The sequence below is a fragment of the Nematolebias whitei genome, chromosome 4 (assembly GCF_014905685.2).
Source record: "Nematolebias whitei isolate Nwh7 chromosome 4, NemWhi1, whole genome shotgun sequence".
Lineage (NCBI taxonomy): Eukaryota > Metazoa > Chordata > Actinopteri > Cyprinodontiformes > Rivulidae > Nematolebias > Nematolebias whitei.
In genome coordinates, this window is record NC_056501.1 from 54,408,922 (window position 1) to 54,416,450 (window position 7,529).

Below are 7,529 nucleotides of genomic sequence, written 5' to 3' on the forward strand. Positions count from 1 at the left end.
AGACTGATTAATTTAATCCAAGTAATTCAATCTGAGTTTAGTTAAGATTGATTAATTTAATCCAAGTATTTCAACTCAAGTTTAGTTTCCTAATTTATTTGACCTAAGCATTTCAATTCGAGTTTAGTTGAGTTTCTTTGACCAGAATAAAATTTTTCTGTTTTACGAGTGTCAAGGATTTTGTTTATTACTTATTTTTTATTCTGTCGTTTTTCTTTCTTTTTTAGTTGAATTTAAAACCTGATATTATCGTCAATTCCAAGAAGTAATTTAGGCTAATTTGTTTACAATGTGTCATCCAGAAATGTTTAAACTTAATTTGACCTGTTTATGATATTTATTTGTTTTATTTGTCCTGCTTCCGTCGGCTTTACCCTTTTCAGAAGTCACCACAACGAATCATTCCTCTTAGGCCTTCGTCAGACCTACGCCTCACTTCCTCCAAGACCACCCCTACTCCATTTCTCTTTCTATACACACCCTGATAAACCAGATTGAACCCATCACGACTGCTGTGAGCCTTGCTGCTCTTCCACTTGGTCTCTTTGACACCTCAACCATCTACCTTCCTTCTCTGCATCATGTCACCAGCTCTCTGTCAGCAGCTCTTCACCTTCGCCTGTATGTTCAATATGTTTGTTATCAATTCACCTCTGTCCCTCGCCCGCTCAGTGAGTGGCTGTCCATCTGTTTTGGCTGTCTGACATCTACCTCTTCCACACAGTGAGATGTTCCAACCTTACCTCCAGCTGACTCACTCTGACTCCATCTCCTGGTTAATTACAGCTCGTACACGTGATGTCCCCTCAGGCCTTGAGATTCAAGCCATTGCTGCAGATCAACTGTTCCCGAGGTCACTGCCTCCTTCCTCACTGTCAACTCTGATAGTACAGCTTATCCCTGTTTATGTCTGGCAACAGACAGCTGTGGTGTAATCAACTGCGTGCTCGCATTATCTAACTCCGCCGCCTCTCCTACTGGTGTTGTTTTAAACTATGCATTACCTTTCCCCTAGTTTAAACGATGTATGAAGTTCCTCTCCCAACGTTCAGTGACTGAAAATGGCGTTCTGATCTCCTCCTGCCACGATCACCCCTGTTGATGTACCACCTCTAAGCACCTCCTCCCTCTTAAGCTGTATTCAGCTTACTTCAACGTTTTTTACTTCTACTGACGTATTTCTGTTAATTCCTGAACATCAAGCTCCTGTCAGCTAATGTTTGGAAGATTCAGATACACCAGCTAACATTACAGATACCATTTAGCCGTTTCATGGCAGTATCAGCTAATTCCACCCTTATTTTAAATTAATCCAACTTTTACAGCCTAATCCAGGAACACCAAGCCCTACCCACTTACTTTTGGTATTATAAGTTTATTTCTACTTGTTTTAGCTATTGGTCTGCTGGTCTTTTAGTTAATTGCCTCTTTGCTTTTTGATTCTTCCCATAAATTGTGCATTTTGTCTCTGATATTGATCCTGTAGATTTTCCACAGGCTTCACATGTTCCACATTTATGAGTTCCACACCTGATAACAACGTTCACACACATTCAGGCATTCAAATATTTTATTTTCATGCACTTCTGGCCGCAGTTGTAATAAAACAAATCCAAGTCTGTGGGATGAACCAACCCACAGTCCAGACTTGTCCTTGCCTTATACAACAGCGCCTCCTTGCGGTCAGGATATGGAAGCTCCACTCACCCACAGACACACAGAAAAAAAAGAAAAGTAACCCTTCGCTTCCGCCCCACACACAGCTCACTCCCCCTTTTTTTCCTTCTCTCCATTGTTACGTCTCTCTCAACATGTCCGGCCTTGAAGCCGTTACACAACATAGAAAACACGGCGCAAACAAAAGTTATAACAACGTCCCAAAACTAATGCGATCCCTGATCACATGAAATTTGGTAAACTCTCTATTCTAAAACATTTCCCCGTAAAGCTATCTAAAAATGGAGTACAATTTGTGATGCAGTCGACACGTCAGGAGGAGTACCCGCGCCTCAGCCACACCCATATGGGTGGCCCTTAATCTCGTCAAATTAAGGGAGTGACGGCCAGCTCCACTGAGAACAGGGGAAATGCGTCGGTCACCACGTGACCCTCGGCAGGCCGTCTCGCCTTCCTCCAGCCACAAGTAAAACTTGTGAATCTAACTCAACACTACCTAAACGTAAAAGAAAGCGTTCGGCGCTTAAACTGTCTGAATATCGTAACCCACCTCATCAGAATTACACAAATCACCGGAAGTTAGCTTAAATAAACCATCTTTATTTTCCGGAGATGGTTGCATGCACACCAACAGAGGAATTTGAATTTAGTTTTACTTTGGTTTACGGCCGAAAAGCCAGAAACTCCGGACCTTAAGGTCCAAACAGTTAACTAGCTTACCTGAAATTAATGGGCCCAGTTCCTCTCTCTGTGTGTGTACCGCAAGCCACCTCGATCCAATTCAGTCTAGGCCTCGCTGCACGTCGGGTCACCATTTTGTCGTGGCTGGCTACCACGTCATGTTCAAAACAGCGGAGACGTCGCCCTCGTTATAAAAGATTTATTTGACAAAACATGGGTTACAGATATTCAGAGACAAATAATTACATTATTAAAATATATGCATATATTTTGGAGCATTAAAGAACGAACCGTCTCGGTGTGCGCCTCCCGGAAATGCTCGGTGGGCGTGTGTCATTTCCGGCCTTTTATCACAGTTTGAGAAGGCTAGCTTTCTGATTGGTTTAGCTTCTGTTGCTAGGGTTACGACTCTAGCCAGCCCCCTCAAGGACGTTAATATCTACATTTCAGATAAGAAGTTTTGCCTCACTGAAATCGTTCGTTTTAGCTGTTTGTTTAACGTGATTATACCTTAGTGATACCAAATGATTTGAGTTAAAGTTGTTTATTTCTAGGAATAATTAATAACTATTAATTGTTATCTAACTCATGTTTGCGTGTTCTTACTTGATCTTTTTTATACTTTTGCTGTTGTAGCCTGTATTCAACAATGATTAAATGTTAATGGTTATTATTAAGAGAGATCCTGAGGGATCTTATTTAGTCAAACTATATTGTCTAAATTAAAGAAATGTGTTCTAGCTTTATTTATGTTAATCAGTCTGCTATCTGGCCTGATTTGATTGCTTGTAATATATCAAATGTGAACTTGTAAAATTATCCTTAGCTAATATGAGATTATATTTAAAGGTCAACTAGTTAGAATTAGCAAACATTGTCTATAAATATAGTGCAACCCTGGAAGAAAGACACACCCTTTGTATAACATGACATTTGAATGCTTGATAGGAAATATAAAAAAGGTATAAAAATATGAAATCCAACATTCCCTCTTTTGATCTCCCCATTTCATGGGAGATCACCCCTTTTTGGATTTGTCCAGATGGAAATGACCGAAACTTACTGCAACCCTCCAGGGGTCCTGGACCAGACCCCTGGTTCAAACCCTTCAAAACCTGTAAAAAAAAATACCAAGTGCATAAACCTTCATAAAATTATGAAAAAACTACAACACTCCTAGTAAGAGATAAGTGTCCCACACTAAAATAAGTAAAACTCCACCCTAATACCAAAATTGACCTCTTTTTAAACCACCTTTAAAATACCTCGTGGGATTTTAGAATGATGAAATGCCCAATTGAATGGAGTAAAATTTTGAATAGTTAAGAGTTTCCAATTGAATCCACAACCCTTCTCTGGTTGTTTTTCAGAATGGCTGAAAGGAAAGACTAGACACTCATATTAAACAGGAAAAGCCAACACCCTCAATTTAAACAATACTATCTAGCAGGTCTTCGGTTCTTGAGCTTGCGGTGGGAGGCCTTGTTCATCCACAAGGGTCCTTTGGTGCTCGGTGGGATTCGGCCCGCTGAGATATCTTCATGTAAAGTCCTCAGAACCTTTATCAGTCTGATTAAACATTCTAAATGACGTGTGTGTATTGGGACAAAACTAAAATCAGTTTGACGCATCTTCTGTTCTTCACGGTCAGGGCTGGTAATCTTCCGTCCTTACCCGATCCACCTGACTGACCGACTTCAGGCAGAACGGAGACTCCTTCTCCAACGCTTGCTACTGCCTTTTTCCAACCAGAACAAAGGGGCAAAGAATGAGCTCCCACGAAGATCCTGTCACCTCCTCCAGGTGTAGTGGGGAGCTGATGTTCCAGCAGATCAGCCTCAATCAGGTCCAGCAATCGATTCCGCTCCTCTCCAGGGGCGCACTGGTTGTGGTCGTAACAGGTGTCACTCTCATTCTGGAGACTGATGGCGTGTGATGTTCTCTCCACCACCTGGTGGCGTCCTGTCCCTCTTTTCAACAGGACCCAGTCCGATGTGAGTCTCTCTCCTCAGTCAGATTCTCACTCCTGGTGAGAAAAGCTGGACACCAAAGCTTGCGAATTGTTCAGCACCCTGCATGGCCTTTTGATTCTTTTATCTGTGGGATCCATGACCCATTTGTGGGCATGGAAAAATGACTGGTTACTTCCTAGTGAGTAAAATTTGTTTCTTAATTATGGGACACCCTGATGGTCATTATTGCTACTGCTAGTGTGAACTCTTACACTGTAATGTTATAATAAAACAGAACTTGAAAAACTGAAATAAAATGCTATTCTTACATTCATCTATACACTTGAAACTGAAATGAGGTACATACTGGACTTCTCCAGGGATACCTGTGTTCTCTCGTCTCTTCTTTCATCCTTCAAAGCCTTTGCAGTCAACAGGTCTACCTACAATTAGTAAAGTTAAAACATGCACAACAACACCCTGCAATAAGCAATCTCCCACACCGGCCTCCCTCCTTCTGGAGCCTGTGGAAGTAACTTCATTATATCGCTTACGCACAACATCAAAGTACAATATAACCTTACAAGTTTAAACACTTGACATACAACACTGAGAGGAAAAAAAAGAATTTAATCTTCCCTCCAGGTACCTGTCTGTGCTAGAGAGGGGAAGAAAGAGCAAGGAAGAAAAAAGAGAAAGAGGAAAAATAAAAGAGAGAGAGAGAGAACGAGAAAAATGTGGTTAAAATACTTTGTTCATGAAACCTTTTATTAGCCCAATTAAACTATAAGTCCAGTCCAGTCCAGTCAAGTCAGTTGTGTTTAAAATTATCGAACCACCCCATTTCCCCTTAACCTTTGCTCAAATCCACTTCAGGCTAGGGGCGTCCCCCTTTTCTGGAATCTGTACACATTACAACAAAGAAAGAAAAGAAAAATACTGTTGTTAAACCGATATCTACAATATACAAGTGCAATGTCGTTTTGTAGGCTTCTGATTTATTCCACTTTTCAAATGTCAATGTGATTATCCTAAATGATCCTTTAAACACTTCAGACTTACTACATTTTTTTTAAATTATAAAACCCTAAGATGTTATTTTTGTATATTTTGTAATGATCTAATCATTGTATGAACTGTTCCCTGCTAAGAGCAGCCTTCACCTACCCCCTTTTTGAAACAGTTTTCTGTTTCAAATCTGAAGTATTCCCTTTCGTAATCCACTAACACCCAGTTTGAGTATTAGTTTCAGAACTATAAAATATGGTGTAGTTTTAATCTTTCCACTACTGTTATTCAACCCAGGTTTTGCAAACAAATAGCCAAATACAACCCAAGCTCTCCTATAATTTAGCAAAGAGTTAACCATTAAATAAATTTCATCCCTTGTATCAAACTAGACCCACCAAATGAGCTCCTTCAAGGCAAAGACAATCATTCAGTATTATTTTAGAAAACATTAGTGAACTTCATCCAAATCAGGTCTCAGGTACAGGTTTCTCTTGAATGAGACTTCCTGACCTGTATAAACGGAAAGTTCAAAATCAACATTTTGCTCAGGGGTGTGGAGCATTAGAGGTAATAAAACAATTTTCATCTCAGAGCGGATGGAGAAGGGCAGATCATCTAGCCCTCCCACATCAGTACTTCTGTGTCATGTTGTGTCACCCGTCTTAAAATGAGTCTATGTGAGTGATTATTATCAAAGCCAACTGCAGTTTTGATCACAACACCAAAGCGCTTAGATGACCATCACAGACCAAATGTGGGGTTGACACCTCCGTCAGGCTGCAGTTGATATTAGTGACCTTAGACAGATTGACCACCAGCTCTTCTTTCAGCCTTTCAGCTTATCTCCCTCGGTCTGGAGACCAGTTCAGCTTTGTGTAGCAGTTCATATCTCAGCATCCAGCAAGACTTGAGACTTGAGCAAGACTGCCCACAATACTTGACTGGATATTCTCGCTGTGGACAAACTCCAGGACCCCCTCTGGACAGTTAATTCAGTTTGCTGTTGGACGGTTAGATCTTTGAAAAGTCACGTTACTTGGCTGACAAGTTCTTTGTTGTTGTGTCAGTGGTGCTTGACTGACAACGTCTTTGAACCGTCTCATTGGTCAGTTTCACAGGCCCAACTTCAGCGTCCACCTGAACACCTCTGGTATCTGATCCGACCCCCCCAGCACCAGAGAGTCCTGATCAAAACTCAGATGGATGCTGTATGCATTTAAATGCTAACTTCTGTGTTTTGTGGGCCTAGCCAGACTCATCTTCCCAATCCACAGGTCTGTCCTCTCAGGCCGCTGAGAAGGAAAAATAAACAATCCAATTATTAAAATCTGATTCAACATTTATCTGTTATCCACATTAATCATCTGTTAGCAAGTTCTACTCTGGAACTGCAGCGTTTACCTTCAACGGAGTCATTCCGGTGTCCTGGATTGTACAACAGATGTGTTAAACGCTCAATTACATAAGAGTGAAAACTTCCATTAAACACTGCACGATCTAAGTCTTTACCCCTACTGCATAAGATCTTCCCTTCAAAACAATGTCTTCTATCTTGTAGAATATGTGTTTTGACTCACCACCTGACAGTGAAGTCCACTCTCAGGTCCACATTATCCATTCAGACCTTGTAAAGGTTTAGGCAGCATGATAATATGTAATCACTTCCTGTTATATAACAAATCTGCAAATCATTTCATCTCATACTATGCTGGTTCACTGTATCTCAAACAACATACCTGTAATTCAAATCAATTAAGACTATGTATACCCTTATAGACATCACAGAGTCCATTGTCACTGCACAAAAACGTCTACATGCACCTTTGTTCACAAAGTACAACTTCTTAAACTCACCATGTACACATCTCTGTTGTCCTTTTGCACTCCTAGGACCTGTGTGAAATCTCAAGTCATAAAGTTAAAGTCATGCCATTTACCCACTAGAATTGTTGTTGTCCCATAATTAACCTAGTTCCGGCAGCTCTTAGAAGGAAACAGCTCCTAAACGCAACACATTCTCAATATGTGATAAACTCATGTGGACTGATTAATTTAACCCAAGTAATTAAATCTGAGTTTAGTTAAGACTGATTAATTTAATCCAAGTATTTCAATCTGAGTTTAGTTAAGACTGATTAATTTAATCCAAGTATTTCAATCAGAGTTTAGTTAAGACTGATTAATTTAATCCAAGTAATTCAATCTGAG